The sequence below is a fragment of the Cherax quadricarinatus genome, chromosome 9 (assembly GCF_038502225.1).
Source record: "Cherax quadricarinatus isolate ZL_2023a chromosome 9, ASM3850222v1, whole genome shotgun sequence".
NCBI lineage: Eukaryota > Metazoa > Arthropoda > Malacostraca > Decapoda > Parastacidae > Cherax > Cherax quadricarinatus.
This window is the reverse complement of record NC_091300.1, coordinates 55,854,754-55,877,646: the sequence shown is the minus strand read 5'-3', so window position 1 is coordinate 55,877,646 and position 22,893 is coordinate 55,854,754. Positions and strand designations below refer to the sequence as shown.

General features: G+C 52.4%; 1 protein-coding gene across 1 annotated transcript in view; it reads left to right on the top strand.

Annotated features, from left to right (window-relative positions):
- The first annotated feature begins 293 nt into the window (after positions 1-293).
- LOC128685992 (UDP-glycosyltransferase UGT5-like) overlaps positions 294-22,893 on the top strand; it is a 265,203-nt gene continuing 242,603 nt past the window's right edge. The window contains 1 exon segment of the mRNA XM_070083438.1: positions 294-444. The gene's annotated coding sequence lies outside the window, so the exon portion shown is untranslated.

Sequence of the window (22,893 nt, the reverse complement as noted above, 5' to 3'; positions counted from 1 at the left end):
AAACAACCCGTTGTTCGCTTTAATATAACACTGAAATATTTCAGTCACCTGACTTTAATCTTTTCTAATCGTTCAGTACCGAAACTTATGTTCCTAACAATATAAAAACTTCCTTGTAATTTAATGTAATATAAAATCTGATAAGGAAAATCAGAATTTAGGAAACGATATATAAACTTCGTAAATTTAAACGTAAGGTTAAGTGACCGCCAAGCGTGATGCATCACAGTGACTTGTACTGATAGCCAGTAAGATTATTGGTTATCTCCTCGACCCTCCTTGTTAATTTTCATCACCTTTCTCTAGTAGATAAGACTAAGCCAGCACAGACTGTGCTGCTGTCTCATATACATTATAAAGATAACTGGAAGAGGAACCGAGAAGAGACCCACAACAGATCCTTGTGTTGGCATCATCTTTACTAGTATCGACACAACAGGACAGGTCAGTTTATTTAATTTAGCGTAAACTCATTGTGAATACAACACACACACACACACACACACACACACACACATATATATATATATATATATATATATATATATATATATATATATATATATATATATATATATATATATATATATATATGCAATAAGATCACAGTAAACAGGTGATTTCAGAATATGCAAAACAACCACTCTGAAAGAACCATTTAGCTCTATTAGGGAGGATTGTGTTAAGCAATAGCTCCTTGACAATGTGAGTAGTCACGAAAGCGCTTGGAATTTCTCTATTCTTTCAGAGTGGTTGTTTCGCATATGTATATATGTATATATATATATATATATATATATATATATATATATATATATATATATATATATATATATATATATATAAGGGGCTAGTAACCCCTTCTCCTGTATATATTACTAAATGTAAAAGGAGAAACGAAAGTTTCTCCTTTTGGGCCACCCTGCCTCGGTGGGATACGGCCGGTGTGTTGAAAGGAGATATATATATATGTATATATATATATATATATATATATATATATATATATATATATATATATATATATATATATATATATATATATATGTATATGTATATATATACATATATATGTCGTGCCGAATATGTAAAACTGGCCAATTAGCAAGACCTCATTTAAAATTAAGTCCGTTCAAAAAAAATTTTTTATACGTTTAAAGATATATTTTTTCATTAATGCTAATGTAAAAATTTTTAATTTTGCACCAAAAGAATCTTAGAAAACTTACCTAACCGTATTATAACAAGAGCAATTTATTTTAGCCTAACCCAAATAAATATATTTTAGATTTGTTTATAGTAATTTAATACTAAACAAACACAGAGAAATATATCTTTTTCGTTAGTTTCAGAATGATTTTGGCGAAATTATTGCATACACAAATTTTAACTTGTCCTATATGGCAAGATAAACGTTGCTATTTAAGCCAAAATCGCAAATTCTGCCTATTCGGCACGACATATATATATATATATATATATATATATATATATATATATATATATATATATATGTATATACTGTAGCAATATTGCAAATAACAATTGCTAATTAAAAAAAAAACACTGCTTAAAATCTCTGCAAGAAAAACTTTAGTGGCAACACAATATTTGCACAAGAATTATTGCAAAATGAGTCAATGTGCAATAATAAACAAAATTATTACACACACAGGAAAAGAAATATATCAAGGAATGAACACTTTAACTCTTAACTGCACTCAAGCAACACTTAACAAGCAAAAGAACAATTTACTCTAAAAGAAGAACTTAAAAATTGCACTAAGAGTGAATTTGTTCAATGAAACATGAAAAATAATAGGTGCTAAAACACAGAACAAAACAGTTTGAACACTTACAGTGATGCAGAACACAACACTTACAGTGATGCAGAACACAACACTTACAGTGATGCAGAACACAACACTTACAGTGATGCAGAACACAACACTTACAGTGATGCAGAACACAACACTTACAGTGATGCAGAACACAACACTTACAGTGCTGCAGAACACAACACTTACAGTGATGCAGAACACAACACTTACAGTGATGCAGAACACAACACTTACAGTGATGCAGAACACAACACTTACAGTGATGCAGAACACAACACTTACAGTGATGCAGAACACAACACTTACAGTGATGCAGAACACAACACTTACAGTGATGCAGAACACAACACTTACAGTGATGCAGAACACAACACTTACAGTGATGCAGAACACAACACTTACAGTGATGCAGAACACAACACTTACAGTGATGCAGAACACAACACTTACAGTGATGCAGAACACAACACTTACAGTGATGCAGAACACAACACTTACAGTGATGCAGAACACAACACTTACAGTGATGCAGAACACAACACTTACAGTGATGCAGAACACAACACTTACAGTGATGCAGAACACAACACTTACAGTGATGCAGAACACAACACTTACAGTGATGCAGAACACAACACTTACAGTGATGCAGAACACAACACTTACAGTGATGCAGAACACAACACTTACAGTGATGCAGAACACAACACTTACAGTGATGCAGAACACAACACTTACAGTGATGCAGAACACAACACTTACAGTGATGCAGAACACAACACTTACAGTGATGCAGAACACAACACTTACAGTGATGCAGAACACAACACTTACAGTGATGCAGAACACAACACTTACAGTGATGCAGAACACAACACTTACAGTGATGCAGAACACAACACTTACAGTGATGCAGAACACAACACTTACAGTGATGCAGAACACAACACTTACAGTGATGCAGAACACAACACTTACAGTGATGCAGAACACAACACTTACAGTGATGCAGAACACAACACTTACAGTGATGCAGAACACAACACTTACAGTGATGCAGAACACAACACTTACAGTGATGCAGAACACAACACTTACAGTGATGCAGAACACAACACTTACAGTGATGCAGAACACAACACTTACAGTGATGCAGAACACAACACTTACAGTGATGCAGAACACAACACTTACAGTGATGCAGAACACAACACTTACAGTGATGCAGAACACAACACTTACAGTGATGCAGAACACAACACTTACAGTGATGCAGAACACAACACTTACAGTGATGCAGAACACAACACTTACAGTGATGCAGAACACAACACTTACAGTGATGCAGAACACAACACTTACAGTGATGCAGAACACAACACTTACAGTGATGCAGAACACAGCACTTACAGTGATGCAGAACACAACACTTACAGTGATGCAGAACACAACACTTACAGTGATGCAGAACACAACACTTACAGTGATGCAGAACACAACACTTACAGTGATGCAGAACACAACACTTACAGTGATGCAGAACACAACACTTACAGTGATGCAGAACACAACACTTACAGTGATGCAGAACACAACACTTACAGTGATGCAGAACACAGCACTTACAGTGATGCAGAACACAACACATCAACATAAACACAATACTAGAATTTTCTTGCAATGAAACTTGATGTGTGAAAAATTTTGTAAAAATGATTTCTTGCTTGCACAAAATAATGGCACTATTGTCTGTGGAAATAAGACAAATTAGACACTGGCTAAATGAAAGAATATGAACACAAGAATGTTCAACACACAGGGAACAAAACAAGAATACACAAATGCTGGGAAGAAAAAAAAATATAACAGACAACACTGAGTTGTGATGCAGAATAAAGCTGATAAATGACTGAAATACTTCACTGGAATACTGAGAACACAAGGTGATTCTGAAGTGTAAACACAAGTTCTATACTGCTCATATGTTGCACACACAACAAAGGAAAAACACTAAGGTACTTACTTCAAGTGTACAAAAAGACACACAACACAACAGACACAAGGTAATGCACGAAAATTAACACTGAATTAAAGAGATAAAAAAAGTTATTGCAATCAGTACATGATAAACACTGAGTCTGATCGAGAGTCACTGAATGTCACTAAGAGAAAAATCACTGGGAACACAAAAGAAATGTCTCAACACTCGCAAATGTCTCTATGAAAAAAAAATATTAATTATCGCTGTAACGACTTGGTGAAGAATGAGGTTGATGGTGGTAGGTTGGACGATTGTTTATGTCGTCTTGCTGCTGTCCTCTGCACACGTGGTCGTAGAATTGCGCTTACATCGACGATGAACTCACACATAAGAACATAAGAACATAAGAACATAAGAACGAAGGAACACTGCAGAAGGCCTACTGGCCCATGCGAGGCAGGTCCAAGTCTCCTACCGGCTTAAGCCAATGCACCCAACCTAGTCAGGTCAGGTCACATTGACTTAAGGGAGGAACACGGCAACCGACCTGTTAGCACAAGCTATCAGGTCTAACTCACACCCACCCACATCTACTCATGTATTTATCCAACCTATTTTTAAAGCTACACAACGTTCTGGCCTCTATAACGGTACTTGGGAGTTTGTTCCACTCATCCACAACTCTATTACCAAACCAGTACTTTCCTATATCCTTCCTGAATCTGAATTTTTCCAACTTAAAACCATTGCTGCGAGTCCTGTCTAGGCTAGATATTTTCAGCACACTATTTACATCCCCTTTATTTATTCCTGTCTTCCACTTATACACCTCAATCATATCCCCCCTAATTCTACGTCTTTCTAGAGAGTGCAGTTTCAGGGCCCTTAGTCTATCCTCATAGGGAAGGTTTCTGATACATGGGATCATCTTTGTCATCCTCCTTTGTACATTTTCCAGAGAATTTATATCCATTCTGTAATACGGTGACCAAAACTGTGCAGCATAATCTAAATGAGGCCTAACCAAGGATGTATAGAGTTGAAGAACAACCTGAGGACTCCTATTATTTATGCTTCTTGATATGAAGCCAAGGATTCTATTAGCTTTATTGCGAACACTTATGCACTGTTGTCTTGGTTTCAGATTACTGCTAACCAGAACTCCTAAATCTTTTTCGCAATCCGTAATATTAAGATCTACATTATTTAGTTTATATGTGGCATGGTTATTGTCCTGTCCAACATTTAGAACTTTGCATTTGTCTATATTAAACTGCATCTGCCACTTCTCCGACCACTGCATCAGTCTATTCAAATCTTCCTGGAGTGCTCGAATGTCCTCGTCAGAATGAATTCGACGGCCTATTTTGGTGTCATCGGCAAACTTGCCGATGTCGCTCTTTATGCCCTCATCTATGTCGTTTATGTAGATTGTGAACAGCAGGGGGCCCAACACTGACCCCTGTGGAACACCGCTCGTGACGCTTCCCCACTCTGATTTCTCCCCATTTATGCAAACTCTCTGCTGCCTATTTGTCAACCATGCCTCTATCCAGGAAAAAATTTCTTCTCCTATTCCATGTGCTTTAATTTTCCTCAATAGTCTCTGATGTGGGACCCTGTCAAAAGCCTTACTGAAGTCCATATACACAATATCATATTCATTACCATGATCTACCTCCTCAAATACCTTAGTGAAAAAAGTTAATAAATTCGTAAGGCAGGAACGCCCCTTTGTAAAACCATGCTGAGATTCGTTGATTAATTTATGCTTTTCAAGGTGGCTACGAACTGCCTCGGCAATTATTGATTCCATAAATTTTCCCACTATGGAGGTTAGGCTTATTGGTCTATAGTTCGAAGCTAAGGACCTGTCACCTGTTTTGAAAATAGGTATCACATTTGCCATTTTCCACTTATCTGGCACCATGCCAGTTTGTAGTGATATGTTGAAAAGATTAGCCAAAGGTGTGCTAAGCTCCTCTTTACATTCCTTTAGAACCCTTGCATACAGTTCATCAGGGCCTGGGGATTTGTTAGGTTTTAATTTATCTATTTGCCTAAGGACCATGTCACTTGTGACCCTAATAGTGCACAGTTTATTATCGTCCTGTTCTACATAATTTATCATTACTGGAATATCACTGGTATCCTCCTGTGTAAAAACTGAGAGGAAGTATGTGTTAAAAATTCTACACATTTCCTTATCACTGTCAGTGAGCTGACCCGAGGAACTTTTGAGTGGGCCTATCTTGTCCCTGATCTTACTTCTGTATACCTGAAAGAATCCTTTTGGGTTAGTCTTCGATTCTCTTGCAACTTTAACCTCATAATCTCTTTTTGCTTTTCTAATTCCCTTTTTTATTTCTCTCTTTAACTGAATATATCGATTTCTTAATTGCCCCTCTCCTCTTTTGATTTGCCTATATATGCCTCTCTTTTGACCAATCCGATATTTTAATCTATTGTTCATCCATTTAGGATCATTTTTGTTTGATCTGATTTCCCTATTTGGAACATAATTTGACTGAGCAGCTAGAACTATGCCCTGGAAAGCATCATATCGGCAACCATCACCACCTACCTGACCCTTAGTCAGGTCATTCCAGTTCAGCCCACCTAAGTAATTTTTCAGTCCTATGAAATCAGCCAAGCGAAAGTCAGGGACGGAGACTTGATTGCCATTATTAGGGGAATTCCATAATATGTTAAAACTGAGTGATTTGTGATCACTCTCCCCAAGCTCATCATTAACCTCAAGATTATTAATTAGTGTTTCCCTACTGGCAAGAACCAAGTCAAGGAGGTTATTTCCCCTAGTTGGCTCTGTCACAAACTGTTTTAAAAAACAATCCTGGATCGAATCAAGAAAGTCACCCGACTCTAAATTTCCTGTCAAATTGCTCCAGTCAATCTGTCTATAGTTGAAATCTCCCATTAGCACAACATTTTCGTATGTAGATGCCTTACGAATTTCGTCCCATAGAAGTTTACTGCACTCCCTATCAAGATTTGGGGCCCTGTAAATCACACCCAAAATTAGTTTTTCTCGGCCCTCGAGAAGCTGTAACCAAACAGATTCAGTGGCTGACGCTTCTAATTTAATATCTTGTCTAACACAACAATTTAAATTGTCTCTGACATACATCGCTACTCCACCACCTTTCCTGTTGACCCTGTCAGTGTGGAATAATTTATAGCCTTGTATGTGACATTCAGAGGGCATCTCTCTATCTTTCAGATTGAGCCAGGTCTCTGTTATAGCAATAATATCTATGTTTCCTGCACTTGCAATTAATCTTAGCTCATCTATCTTATTTCTAACACTCCTGCTATTAGTATAGTAAACCTTAAGGGAGCTAGTCCCTTGCTGCCCTCTGCTGTCCCCCTTTGTTTGCTGACCTGTTCTATTGTCTTTATTTATAACTTCATGCTGAATGCCTTTTATACATTTACTGTTTCCAACCCTAGTGTTGCAACCTGCTTGTTTCCCACACACACCCATACCTCTATCTTCCATCAGTTTAAAATCATAGGCATTTCACCAATGGCCTTCTCAATCGAGTCTGCAAGTGCTACCACCCCTGCCCCAGAGAGATGTACCCCATCCCTTGCATACATATCATGTTTGCCATAAAAGTTGTTCCAGTTGTCAATGAATGGGATTGCAAGTTCCTTGCAGTATCTGTCTAGCCAGCAATTTACACCAATTGCCCTAGACAACCATTCATTTCCTACTCCCCTTCTAGGCAAGATGCTACATATGATTGGGATCCCTCCCTTAGACTTAATGAAATCTATAGCTGACCTGTACTTATCTAGCAGCTCTTCTCTCCTACCCTTCCCAATATCATTTCCACCAGCACTGAGACAGATAATGGGCTTGTTCCCATTACCTGACATGATATTATCCAGCCTGTTGACAATGTCCACAACACCAGCTCCAGGGAAGCACACTCTATCTCTCATCTTCTTATTCCTATTACAAAAAGCACGGTCAACATATCTTACCTGAGAGTCACCAACCACAAGAATGCGCTTACCTTCATTAGCAGGGGCAGTAGTACCCTTACCTTCACTGGCCACTGAAGTACATTCATCCTGGAGAACAGAGAAGCGATTTCCTACCTTCAGATCTTCACTCTTAACTTTCCTTACTCTGATGCGCCTCCCATTTCTGTGAACAACTCGCCACTTGTAGCAGGTGCTGGGCTGCACCTCACTGCTGGTAGCCGTTGCTACCTCCCCACCTACAGCCTCCTCACAGTGAGAGACAGACTGCACCTCACTGCTAGAAGCCTCATTCCCCACATCTCCAACCACCTCACACTCTCTCCCAGGCCCATTGAGGTGGACCTTCAGCCTCCTAATCTCCTCCTGGAGAAGCAAGACCTCCTCCTTCAACTCTCCAACCTCAGTTTTTAAAACACTGCAGAAGCAAGCCATGCTTTGTAACCGTCCACGCTAATCCCCAAAGCAGCTCAGGGTCTGTGACCTCACGTGACGACTGACCACAGGAGGCTTTTAACGGTGGCGCCACTGTCGAAGACACACTCTAGCTCTTGACCCCATATGTGGTCCTTAAAATATACTGCTGGAACCCGGAGTTGTGTACCCAAAACACTGGCAGAGGTTGGGTGAGTACCACAACAGTGATAGTGGTTGGGTTTGTGGGTTAACAGGGCTAAGACCGGGCAATGGTGAGACATGTGGTGACTGGGTGGATGGGTTTATGGGTTGAACAGCGTAAGCCTCACTGAGGACAGCCACACTGCCGCAAAGATATTCTAAGCTGGCTAGCTTAAAATGCACCCACGAAATACCACAACACCACAAGGATGAAAAAGAGCACTCAGGATGGCTTGGAGCTTGAATCACAAGCGATGAAGACTACTCACGTGGCTTGCTTGAGTACTGGGGTACAACAACTGGGTTAGTTGCTTGCTGACTTATCTTGACCCTTCACACAGAATGGCTTGATAACTTCACACGATGAGCACAGCAGGGGTGGAAAGCTGGCTTGGCAGGCAAAAGAACTGGATGAAATAGACTAGGCTCGACTGAGCTCCTTCACCACAGACTGGAAGCTGGCTTATTTTGCAAACTCGGGTCAACCCCTCGGGAGTGATGCAAATAAGCAGATAAACACTAATACAAAGAAACTGACCAGTGAATGGTGTAGAAGCTGGTAGGAGCTTGAAAGAGTAGCTGACTTGAGGTAGCTGGCTGGCATTAACCTCGGTAGGCCTACTGGGGACACGAAATGGCCGTCTTGCTAGTCGAAAGAAATCTCCGTACATCGGAGTAATTATCAATTTTACGCCCACACTGCTGTCACCATTTATCGAAGGGGTTCTTAATGGAGATATCGAGGGTTGAAGGTAGACACACTTGTTGGATGGTAACGATATATTGTCAGACTGAGATGATGAGGATGGAGCCCAGCCTCTGCATGTCTTAGCCTGTCTAGGTCTACACGCCGTCTGAGAGTGGGGCAGAGGTACGAACGTGCACATGCGCATCCCATGACATCACACAATAGTCACAGGCCCAAAAGGGATCTCCTATCTAAAGCACATGGATGATACTATATGCTATGCTATATAACACAGGGATCAGCAACTATGCTGACATATATATATATATATATATATATATATATATATATATATATATATATATATATATATATATATATATATATATATATATATATATATATATATATGTCGTGCCGAATATGTAAACTGGTCAATTAGCAAGAACTCGTTTAAAATTAAGTCCTTTCTAAAATTTTCTTGTAAGTTTAAAGATATATTTTTTTCATTAATGTTAATGTAAAAAATTTTAATTTTGCTCCAAAAGAATCTTAGAAAACTTACCTAACCTTATTATAACAAGAACAATTTATTTTAGCCTAACCCAACTAAATATACTTTAGAGTTGTTTACAATAATTTAATACTAAACAAACACAGTGAAATATATTTTTTTCGTTAAGTTCAGAATGATTTTGGCGAAATTATTGCATACACAAATTTTCGCTTGTCCTATATGGCAAGATGAGCGTTGCTATTTAAGCCAAGATCGCAAATTGTGCCTATTCGGCACGACATATATATATATATATATATATATATATATATATATATATATATATATATATATATATATATATATATATATATATATATATATATATATATATATTCCAACAAGTCGGCCGTCTCCCACCGAGGCAGGGTGACCCAAAAAAGAAAGAAAACAATTTTCTTCTTATTATTCTTTTTAGTAATCTTTACAGGAAAAGGGGTTACTAGCCCATTGTTCCAGGCATTTTAGTTGACTTTTACAACACGCATGAATTACGGAGGAAAGATTCTTATTCCACTTCCCCATGGATATAAAAGGAAAAGTAATAAGACCAAGAACTATTAAGATAAAATCAAAGAAAACTCAGATGAGTGTGTATAAATAAATGTGTACATGTATGTGTAGTGTGACCTAAGTGTAAGTAGAAGTAGCAAGACGTACCTGTAATCTTGCATATTTATGAGACAGACAAAAGACACCAGCAATCCTACCATCATGTAAAACAATTACAGGCTTTCGTTTTACACTCACTTGGCAGGACGGTAGTACCTCCCTGGGTGGTTGCTGTCTACCAACCTACTACCTTTATATATATATATATATATATATATATATATATATATATATAAATAAAACATCTGCCTATAGCACCATGCACCATGCGCCATGCACCATGCACCATGCGCCATGCGCCATGCACCATGCACCATGCGCCATGCACCATGCGCCATGCGCCATGCACCATGCACCATACACCATGCACCATGCACCATGGACCATGCACCATGCACCATGCACCATGCACCATGCACCATGCACCATGCGCCATGCGCCATGCACCATGCACCATGCGCCATGCGCCATGCACCATGTACCATGCACCATGCACCATGCACCATGCACTATGCACCATGCACCATGCACCATGCAAAATGCACCATGCGCCATGCGCCATGCACCATGCACCATGCGCAATGCGCCATGCACCAAGTACCATGCACCATGCACCATGCACCATGCACCATGCACCATGCACCATGCGCCATGCACCATGCACCATGCACCATGCACCATGCACCATGCACCATGCGCCATGCACCATGCACCATGCGCCATGCACCATGCACCATGCACCATGCACCATGCACCAAGCACCATGCACCATGCACCATGCGCCATGCACCATGCACCATGCGCCATGCGCCATGCACCATGCACCATGCACCATGCACCATGCACCATGCACCATGCACCATGCTTACAGTTTACTTAGAAATGAATAAGTATCGATGCATGGAATAATTAGAGGTATGTGTTGGGGAAATACAGTATTGTGTTGAGAGTAATGAGGCAGTGTCACCAGTCAGTCCCGCCACCCCCACGTCACGGGGGAGTGACTAGTTAGTGCCGCCACCCCCACGTCACGGGGGAGTGACTAGTTAGTGCCGCCACCCCCACGTCACGGGGGAGTGACTAGTTAGTGCCGCCACCCCCACGCCACGGGGGAGTGACTAGTTAGTCCCGCCACCCCCACGTCACGGGGGAGTGACTAGTTAGTCCCGCCACCCCCACGCCACGGGGGAGTGACTAGTTAGTGCCGCCACCCCCACGCCACGGGGGAGTGACTAGTTAGTGCCGCCACCCCCACGTCACGGGGGAGTGACTAGTTAGTGCCGCCACCCCCACGCCACGGGGGAGTGACTAGTTAGTCCCGCCACCCCCACGCCACGGGGGAGTGACTAGTTAGTGCCGCCACCCCCACGCCACGGGGGAGTGACTAGTTAGTGCCGCCACCCCCACGCCACGGGGGAGTGACTAGTTAGTGCCGCCACCCCCACGTCACTGGGGAGTGACTAGTTAGTGCCGCCACCCCCACGCCACGGGGGAGTGACTAGTTAGTCCCGCCACCCCCACGCCACGGGGGAGTGAATAGTTAGTGCCGCCACCCCCACGTCACTGGAGAGTGACTAGTTAGTGCCGCCACCCCCACGTCACTGGAGAGTAACTAGTTAGTGCCGCCACCCCCACGTCACTGGAGAGTGACTAGTTAGTGCCGCCACCCCCACGTCACTGGAGAGTGACTAGTTAGTGCCACCACCCCCACGTCACTGGAGAGTGACTAGTTAGTGCCGCCACCCCAACGTCACTGGAGAGTGACTAGTTAGTGCCGCCATCCCCACGCCACGGGGGAGTGAATAGTTAGTACCGCCACCCCCACGTCACTGGAGAGTGACTAGTTAGTGCCGCCACCCCCACGTCACTGGAGAGTGACTAGTTAGTGCCGCCACCCCCACGTCACGGGGGAGTGACTAGTTAGTGCCGCCACCCCCACGTCACTGGAGAGTGAAAAGTTAGTGCCGCCACCCCCACGTCACGGGAGAGTGACTAGTTAGTGCCGCCACCCCCACGTCACTGGAGAGTGACAAGTTAGAGCCGCCACCCCCACGTCACTGAAGAGTGACTAGTTAGTGCCGCCACCCCCACGTCACGGGGGAGTGACTAGTTAGTGCCGCCACCCCCACGTCACGGGAGAGTGACTAGTTAGTGCCGCCACCCCCACGTCACGGGGGAGTGACTAGTTAGTGCCGAAACCCCCCCGTCACGGGGGAGTGACTAGTTAGTGCCGCCACCCCCACGTCACGGGGGAGTGACTAGTTAGTGCCGCCACCCCCACGTCACGGGGGAGTGACTAGTTAGTCCCGCCACCCCTACGTCACGGGGGAGTGACTAGTTAGTGCCGCCACCCCCACGTCACTGGAAAGTAATTAGTTAGTGCCGCCACCCCCACGTCACTGGAGAATGACTAGTTAGTGCCGCCACCCCCACGTCACTGGAGAGTGACTAGTTAGTGCCGCCACCCCCACGTCACTGGAGAGTGACTAGTTAGTGCCGCCACCCCCACGTCACGGGAGAGTGACTAGTTAGTGCCGCCACCCCCACGTCACAGGAGAGTGACTAGTTAGTGCCGCCACCCCCACGTCACGGGAGAGTGACTAGTTAGTGCCGCCACCCCCACGTCACGGGGGAGTGACTAGTTAGTGCCGCCACCCCCACGCCACGGGGGAGTGACTAGTTAGTGCCGCCACCCCCACGTCACGGGGGAGTGACTAGTTAGTGCCGCCACCCCCACGTCACAGGAGAGTGACTAGTTAGTGCCGCCACCCCCACGCCACGGGGGAGTGACTAGTTAGTGCCGCCACCCCCACGTCACGGGAGAGTGACTAGTTAGTGCCGCCACCCCCACGTCACGGGGGAGTGACTAGTTAGTGCCGCCACCCCCACGTCACAGGAGAGTGACTAGTTAGTGCCGCCACCCCCACGTCACGGGAGAGTGATTAGTTAGTGCCGCCACCCCCACGTCACGGGGGAGTGACTAGTTAGTGCCGCCACCCCCACGTCACGGGGGAGTGACTAGTTAGTGCAGCCACCCCCACGTCACGGGGGAGTGACTAGTTAGTGCCGCCACCCCCACGTCACGGGGGAGTGACTAGTTAGTGCCGCTACCCCCACGTCACGGGGGAGTGACTAGTTAGTGCCGCCACCCCCACGTCACGGGGGAGTGAATAGTTAGTGCCGCCACCCCCACGTCACGGGGGAGTGACTAGTTAGTGCCGCCACCCCCACGTCACGGGAGAGTGACTAGTTAGTGCCGCCACCCCCACGTCACGGGGGAGTGACTAGTTAGTGCCGCCACCCCCACGTCACGGGGGAGTGACTAATTAGTGCCGAAACCCCCACGTCACGGGGGAGTGACTAGTTAGTGCCGCCACCCCCACGCCACGGGGGAGTGACTAGTTAGTGCAACCACCCCCACGTCACGGGAGAGTGACTAGTTAGTGCCGCCACCCCCACGTCACCGGGGAGTGACTAGTTAGTGCCGCCACCTCCACGCCACGGGGGAGTGACTAGTTAGTGCCGCCACCCCAACGCCAAGGGGGAGTGACTAGTTAGTGCCGCCACCCCTACGCCACGGGAGAGTGACTAGTTAGTGCCGCCACCCCCACGCCACGGGGGAGTGACTAGTTAGTGCCGCAACCCCCACGCCACGGGGGAGTGACTAGTTAGTGCCGCCACCCCCACGCCACGGGGGAGTGACTAGTTAGTGCCGCCACCCCCACGCCACGGGGGAGTGACTAGTTAGTGCCGCCACCCCCACGCCACGGGGGAGTGACTAGTTAGTGCCGCCACCCCCACGCCACGGGGGAGTGACTAGTTAGTGCCGCCACCCCCACGCCACGGGGGAGTGACTAGTTAGCGCCGCCACCCCCACGCCACGGGGGAGTGACTAGTTAGTGCCGCCACCATCACGCAACGGGGGAGTGACTAGTTAGTGCCGCCACCCCCACGCCACGGGGGAGTGACTAGTTAGCGCCGCCACCCCCACGCCACGGGGGAGTGACTAGTTAGTGCCGCCACCATCACGCCACGGGGGAGTGACTAGTTAGTGCCGCCACCCCCACACCACGGGGGAGTGACTAGTTAGTGCCGCCACCCCCACGTCACGGGGGAGTGACTAGTTAGTGCCGCCACCCCCACGTCACGGGGGAGTGACTAGTTAGTGCCGCCACCCCCACGTCACGGGGGAGTGAGTAGTTAGTGCCGCCACCCCCACGTCACGGGGGAATGACTAGTTAGTGCCGCCACCCCCACGCCTCGGGGGAGTGACTAGTTAGTGCCGCCACCCCCACGCCACGGGGGAGTGACTAGTTAGTGCTGATACCCCCACGCCACGGGGGAGTGACTAGTTAGTCCCGCCACCCCCACGCCACGGGGGAGTGACTAGTTAGTGCCGCCACACCCACGCCACGGGGGAGTGACTAGTTAGTGCCGCACCCCCACGCCACGGGGGAGTGACTAGTTAGTGCCGCCACCCCCACGCCACGGGGGAGTGACTAGTTAGTGCCGCCACCCCCACGTTACGGGGGAGTGACTAGTTAGTGCCGCCACCCCCACGCCACGGGGGAGTGACTACTTAGTGCCGCCACCCCCACGTCACGGGGGAGTGACTAGTTAGTGCCGCCACCCCCACGTCACGAGGGAGTGACTAGTTAGTGCCGCCACCTCCACGTCACGTGGGAGTGACTAGTTAGTGCCCCCACCCCCACGCCACGGGGGAGTGACTAGTTAGTGCCGCCAACCACACGTCACGGGGGAGTGACTAGTTAGTGCCGCCACCCCCACGTCACGGGAGAGTGACTAGTTAGTGCCGCCACCCCCACGTCACGGGGGAGTGACTAGTTAGTGCCGCCACCCCCACGTCAGGGGAGAGTGACTAGTTAGTGCCGCCACCCCCACGTCACGGGAGAGTGACTAGTTAGTGCCGCCACCCCCACGTCACGGAGGAGTGACTAGTTAGTGCCGCCACCCCCATGTCACGGGAGAGTGACTAGTTAGTGCCGCCACCCACACGTCACGGAGGAGTGACTAGTTAGTGCCGCCACGACCACGTCACGGAAGAGTGACTAGTTAGTGCCGCCACCCCCACGTCACGGGGTAGTGACTAGTTAGTGCCGCCACCCCCACGTCACGGGGGAGTGACTAGTTAATGCCGCCACCCCCACGTCACGGGGGAGTGACTAGTTAGTGCCGCCACCCGCACGTCACGGGGGAGTGACTAGTTAGTGCCGCCACCCCCACGCCACGGGGGAGTGACTAGTTAGTGCCGCCACCCCCACGTCACGGGGGAGTGACTAGTTAGTGCCGTCACCCCCACGCCACGGGGGAGTGACTAGTTAGTGCCGCCACCCCCACGCCACGGGGGAGTGACTAGTTAGTGCCGCCACCCCCACGTCACGGGGGAGTGACTAGTTAGTTCCGCCACACCCACGTCACGGGGGAGTGACTAGTTAGTGCCGCCACCCCCACGCCACGGGGGAGTGACTAGTAAGTGCCGCCACCCCCACGTCACTGGGGAGTGACTAGTTAGTGCCGCCACCCCCACGCCACGGGGGAGTGACTAGTTAGTGCCGCCACCCCCACGCCACGGGGGAGTGACTAGTTAGTGCCGCCACCCCCACGTCACGGGGAAGTGACTAGTTAGTGCCGCCACCCCCACGTCACGGGGGAGTGAATAGTTAGTGCCGCCACCCGCACGTCACGGGGGAGTGACTAGTTAGTGCCGCCACCCCCACGCCACGGGGGAGTGACTAATTAGTGCCGCCACCCCCACGCAACGGGGGAGTGACTAGATAGTGCCGCCACCCCCACGCCACGGGGGAGTGACTAGTTAGTGCCGCCACCCCCACGCCACGGGGGAGTGACTAGTTAGTACAGCTACCCCCACGCCACGGGGGAGTGACTAGTTAGTGCCGCCACCCCCACGCCACGGGAGAGTGACTAGTTAGTGCCGCCACCCCCACGCCACGGGGGAGTGACTAGTTAGTGCCGCCACCCCCACGCCACGGGGGAGTGACTAGTTAGTGCCGCCACCCCCACGCCACGGGGGAGTGACTAGATAGTGCCGCCACCTTCACGCCACGGGGGAGTGACTAGTTAGTTCCGCCACCCCCACGCCACGGGAGAGTGACTAGTTAGTGCCGCCACCCCCACGCCACGGGGGAATGACTAGTTAGTGCCGCCACCCCCACGTCACGGGGGAGTGACTAGATAGTGCCGCCACCCCCAAGCCAAGGGGGAGTGACTAGTTAGTGCCGCCACCCCCACTCCACGGGGGAGTGACTAGTTAGTGCCGCCACCCCCACGCCACGGGGGAGTGACTAGTTAGTGCCGCCACCCCCATGCCACGGGGGAGTCACTAGTTAGTGCCGCCACCCACACGCCACGGGAGAGTGACTAGTTAGTGCCGCCACCCCCACGCCACGGGGGAGTGACTAGTTAGTGCCGCCACCCCCACGCCACGGGGGAGTGACTAGTTAGTCCCGCCACCACCAAGCCACGAGGGAGTGACTAGTTAGTGCCGCCACCCCCACGCCACGGGAGAGTGACTAGTTAGTGCCGCCACCCCCACGCCACGGTGGAGTGACTAGTTAGTGACGCCAACCCCACGCCACAGGGGAGTGACTAGTTAGTGCCGCCACCCCCACGCCACGGGGGAGTGACTAGTTAGTGCCGCAACCCCCACGCCACGGGGGAGTGACTAGTTAGTGCCGCCACCCCCACGCCACGGGAGAGTGACTAGTTAGTGCCGCCACACCCACGCCACGGGGGAGTGACTAGTTAGTGCCGCCACCCCCACGTCACGGGGGAGTGACTAGTTAGTGCCGCCACCCCCACGCCACGGGGGAGTGACTAGTTAGTGCCGCCACCCCCACGTCACGGGGGAGTGACTAGTTAGTGCCGCCACCCCCACGCCACGGGGGAGTGACTAGTTAGTGCCGCCACCCCCACGTCACGGGGGAGTGACTAGTTAGTGCCGCCACCCCCACGTCACGGGGGAATGACTAGTTAGTGCCGCCACCCCCACGCCTCGGGGGAGTGACTAGTTAGTGCCGCCACCCCCACGCCACGGGGGAGTGACTAGTTAGTGCTGATACCCCCACGCCAAGGGGGAGTGACTAGTTAGTCCCGCCACCCCCACGCCACGGGGGAGTGACTAGTTAGTGCCGCCACACCCACGCCACGGGGGAGTGACTAGTTAGTGCCGCCCCCCCACGCCACGGGGGAGTGACTAGTTAGTGCCGCCACCCCCACGCCACGGGGGAGTGACTAGTTAGTGCCGCCACCCCCACGTCACGGGGGAGTGACTAGTTAGTGCCGCCACCCCCACGTCACGAGGGAGTGACTAGTTAGTGCCGCCACCTCCACGTCACGTGGGAGTGACTAGTTAGTGCCCCCACCCCCACGCCACGGGGGAGTGACTAGTTAGTGCTGATACCCCCACGCCAAGGGGGAGTGACTAGTTAGTGCCCCCACCCCCACGCCACGGGAGAGTGACTAGTTAGTGCCGCCACCCCCACGTCACGGGGGAGTGACTAGTTAGTGCCGCCACCCCCACGTCAGGGGAGAGTGACTAGTTAGTGCCGCCACCCCCACGTCACGGGAGAGTGACTAGTTAGTGCCGCCACCCCCACGTCACGGAGGAGTGACTAGTTAGTGCCGCCACCCCCATGTCACGGGAGAGTGACTAGTTAGTGCCGCCACCCACACGTCACGGAGGAGTGACTAGTTAGTGCCGCCACGACCACGTCACGGAAGAGTGACTAGTTAGTGCCGCCACCCCCACGTCACGGGGGAGTGACTAGTTAGTGCCGCCACCCCCACGTCACGGGGGAGTGACTAGTTAATGCCGCCACCCCCACGTCACGGGGGAGTGACTAGTTAGTGCCGCCACCCGCACGTCACGGGGGAGTGACTAGTTAGTGCCGCCACCCCCACGCCACGGGGGAGTGACTAGTTAGTGCCGCCACCCCCACGTCACGGGGGAGTGACTAGTTAGTGCCGTCACCCCCACGCCACGGGGGAGTGACTAGTTAGTGCCGCCACCCCCACGCCACGGGGGAGTGACTAGTTAGTGCCGCCACCCCCACGTCACGGGGGAGTGACTAGTTAGTTCCGCCACACCCACGTCACGGGGGAGTGACTAGTTAGTGCCGCCACCCCCACGCCACGGGGGAGTGACTAGTAAGTGCCGCCACCCCCACGTCACTGGGGAGTGACTAGTTAGTGCCGCCACCCCCACGCCACGGGGGAGTGACTAGTTAGTGCCGCCACCCCCACGCCACGGGGGAGTGACTAGTTAGTGCCGCCACCCCCACGTCACGGGGAAGTGACTAGTTAGTGCCGCCACCCCCACGTCACGGGGGAGTGAATAGTTAGTGCCGCCACCCGCACGTCACGGGGGAGTGACTAGTTAGTGCCGCCACCCCCACGCCACGGGGGAGTGACTAATTAGTGCCGCCACCCCCACGCAACGGGGGAGTGACTAGATAGTGCCGCCACCCCCACGCCACGGGGGAGTGACTAGTTAGTGCCGCCACCCCCACGCCACGGGGGAGTGACTAGTTAGTACAGCTACCCCCACGCCACGGGGGAGTGACTAGTTAGTGCCGCCACCCCCACGCCACGGGAGAGTGACTAGTTAGTGCCGCCACCCCCACGCCACGGGGGAGTGACTAGTTAGTGCCGCCACCCCCACGCCACGGGGGAGTGACTAGTTAGTGCCGCCAACCCCACGCCACGGGGGAGTGACTAGATAGTGCCGCCACCTTCACGCCACGGGGGAGTGACTAGTTAGTTCCGCCACCCCCACGCCACGGGAGAGTGACTAGTTAGTGCCGCCACCCCCACGCCACGGGGGACTGACTAGTTAGTGCCGCCACCCCCACGTCACGGGGGAGTGACTAGTTAGTGCCGCCACCCCCAAGCCAAGGGGGAGTGACTAGTTAGTGCCGCCACCCCCACTCCACGGGGGAGTGACTAGTTAGTGCCGCCACCCCCACGCCACGGGGGAGTGACTAGTTAGTGCCGCCACCCCCATGCCACGGGGGAGTCACTAGTTAGTGCCGCCACCCACACGCCACGGGAGAGTGACTAGTTAGTGCCGCCACCCCCACGCCACGGGGGAGTGACTAGTTAGTGCCGCCACCCCCACGCCACGGGGGAGTGACTAGTTAGTCCCGCCACCACCACGCCACGAGGGAGTGACTAGTTAGTGCCGCCACCCCCACGCCACGGGAGAGTGACTAGTTAGTGCCGCCACCCCCACGCCACGGTGGAGTGACTAGTTAGTGACCCCACCCCCACGCCACAGGGGAGTGACTAGTTAGTGCCGCCACCCCCACGCCACGGGGGAGTGACTAGTTAGTGCCGCAACCCCCACGCCACGGGGGAGTGACTAGTTAGTGCCGCCACCCCCACGCCACGGGAGAGTGACTAGTTAGTGCCGCCACACCCACGCCACGGGGGAGTGACTAGTTAGTGCCGCCACCCCCACGTCACGGGGGAGTGACTAGTTAGTGCCGCCACCCCCACGCCACGGGGGAGTGACTAGTTAGTGCCGCCACCCCCATGCCACGGGGGAGTGACTAGTTAGTGCCGCCACCCCCACGCCACGGGAGAGTGACTAGTTAGTGCCGCCACCCCCACGTCACGGGGGAGTGACTGGTTAGTGCCGCCACCCCCACGCCACGGGGGAGTGACTAGTTAGTGCCACCACCCCCACGCCACGGGGGAGTGACTAGATAGTGCCGCCACCCCCACGCCACGGGGGAGTGACTAGTTAGTGCCGCCACCCCCACGCCACGGGAGAGTGACTAGTTAGTGCCGCCACCCCCACGCCACATGGGAGTGATTAGTTATTGCCGCCACCCCCACGCCACGGGGGAGTGACTAGTTAGTGCCGCCACCCCCACGCCAGGGGGAGTGACTAGTTAGTGCCGCCACCCCCACGTCACGGGGGAGTGACTAGTTAGTGCCGCCACCCCCACGTCACGGGGGAGTGACTGGTTAGTGCCGCCACCCCCACGCCACGGGGGAGTGACAGGTTAGTGCCGCCACCTCCACGTCACGGGGGAGTGACTAGTTAGTGCCGCCACCCCCACGTCACGGGGGAATGACTAGTTAGTGCCGCCACCCCCACGCCACGGAGGAGTGACTAGTTAGTGCCGCCACCCCCAGGCCACGGGGGAGTGACTAGTTAGTGCCGCCACCCGCACGCCACGGGGAAGTGACTAGTTAGTCCCGCCACCCCCACGCCACGGGGGAGTAACTAGTTAGTGCCTCCACACCCACGCCACGGGAGAGTGACTAGTTAGTGCCGCCCCCCTACGCCATGGGGGAGTGACTAGTTAGTGCCGCCACCACCACGCCGCGGGGGAGTGACTAGTTAGTGCCGCCACCCCCACGTCACGGGGGAGTGACTAGTTAGTGCTGCCACCCCCACGTCACGGGAGAGTGACTAGTTAGTGCCGCCACCCCCACGTCACGGGGGAGTGACTAGTTAGTGCCGCCACCCCCACGTCACGGGGGAGTGACTAGTTAGTGCCGCCACCTCCACGTCACGGGGGAGTGACTAGTTAGTGCCGCCACCCCCACGTCACAGGGGAATGACTAGTTAGTGCCGCCACCCCCACGCCACGGGGGAGTGACTAGTTAGTGCCACCACCCCCATGCCACGGGGGAGTGACTAGTTAGTGCCGCCAACCCCACGCCACGGGGGAGTGACTACTTAGTCCCGCCACCCCCACGCCACGGGGGAGTGACTAGTTAGTGCCGCCACACACACGCCACGGGGGAGTGACTAGTTAGTGCCGCCACCCCCACGTCACGGGGGAGTGACTAGTTAGTCCCGCCACCCCCACGCCACGGGGGAGTAACTAGTTAGTGCCTCCACACCCACGCCACGGGAGAGTGACTAGTTAGTGCCGCCACCACCACGCCGCGGGGGAGTGACTAGTTAGTGCCGCCACCCCCACGTCACGGGGGAGTGACTAGTTAGTGCCGCCACCCCCACGTCACGGGAGAGTGACTAGTTAGTGCCGCCACCCCCACGTCACGGGGGAGTGACTAGTTAGTGCCGCCACCCCCACGTCACGGGGGAGTGACTAGTTAGTGCCGCCACCTCCACGTCACGGGGGAGTGACTAGTTAGTGCCGCCACCCCCACGTCACAGGGGAATGACTAGTTAGTGCGGCCACCCCCACGCCACGGGGGAGTGACTAGTTAGTGCCACCACCCCCACGCCACGGGGGAGTGACTAGTTAGTGCCGCCACCCCCACGCCACGGTGGAGTGACTAGTTAGTGACGCCACCCCCACGCCACAGGGGAGTGACTAGTTAGTGCCGCCACCCCCACGCCACGGGGGAGTGACTAGTTAGTGCCGCAACCCCCACGCCACGGGGGAGTGACTAGTTAGTGCCGCCACCCCCACGTCACGGGAGAGTGACTAGTTAGTGCCGCCACCCCCACGCCACGGGGGAGTGACTAGTTAGTGCCGCCACCACCACGCCGCGGGGGAGTGACTAGTTAGTGCCGCCACCCCCACGTCACGGGGGAGTGACTAGTTAGTGCCGCCACCCCCACGTCACGGGAGAGTGACTAGTTAGTGCCGCCACCCCCACGTCACGGGGGAGTGACTAGTTAGTGCCGCCACCCCCACGTCACGGGGGAGTGACTAGTTAGTGCCGCCACCTCCACGTCACGGGGGAGTGACTAGTTAGTGCCGCCACCCCCACGTCACAGGGGAATGACTAGTTAGTGCGGCCACCCCCACGCCACGGGGGAGTGACTAGTTAGTGCCACCACCCCCACGCCACGGGGGAGTGACTAGTTAGTGCCGCCACCCCCACGCCACGGTGGAGTGACTAGTTAGTGACGCCACCCCCACGCCACAGGGGAGTGACTAGTTAGTGCCGCCACCCCCACGCCACGGGGGAGTGACTAGTTAGTGCCGCAACCCCCACGCCACGGGGGAGTGACTAGTTAGAGCCGCCACCCCCACGCCACGGGAGAGTGACTAGTTAGTGCCGCCACACCCACGCCACGGGGGAGTGACTAGTTAGTGCCGCCACCCCCACGTCACGGGGGAGTGACTAGTTAGTGCCGCCACCCCCACGCCACGGGGGAGTGACTAGTTAGTGCCGCCACCCCCATGCCACGGGGGAGTGACTAGTTAGTGCCGCCACCCCCACGCCACGGGGGAGTGACTAGTTAGTGCCGCCACCCCCACGTCACGGGGGAGTGACTGGTTAGTGCCGCCACCCCCACGCCACGGGGGAGTGACTAGTTAGTGCCACCACCCCCACGCCACGGGGGAGTGACTAGATAGTGCCGCCACCCCCACGCCACGGGGGAGTGATTAGTTAGTGCCGCCACCCCCACGCCACGGGAGAGTGACTAGTTAGTGCCGCCACCCCCACGCCACATGGGAGTGACTAGTTATTGCCGCCACCCCCACGCCACGGGGGAGTGACTAGTTAGTGCCGCCACCCCCACGCCAGGGGGAGTGACTAGTTAGTGCCGCCACCCCCACGTCACGGGGGAGTGACTAGTTAGTGCCGCCACCCCCACGTCACGGGGGAG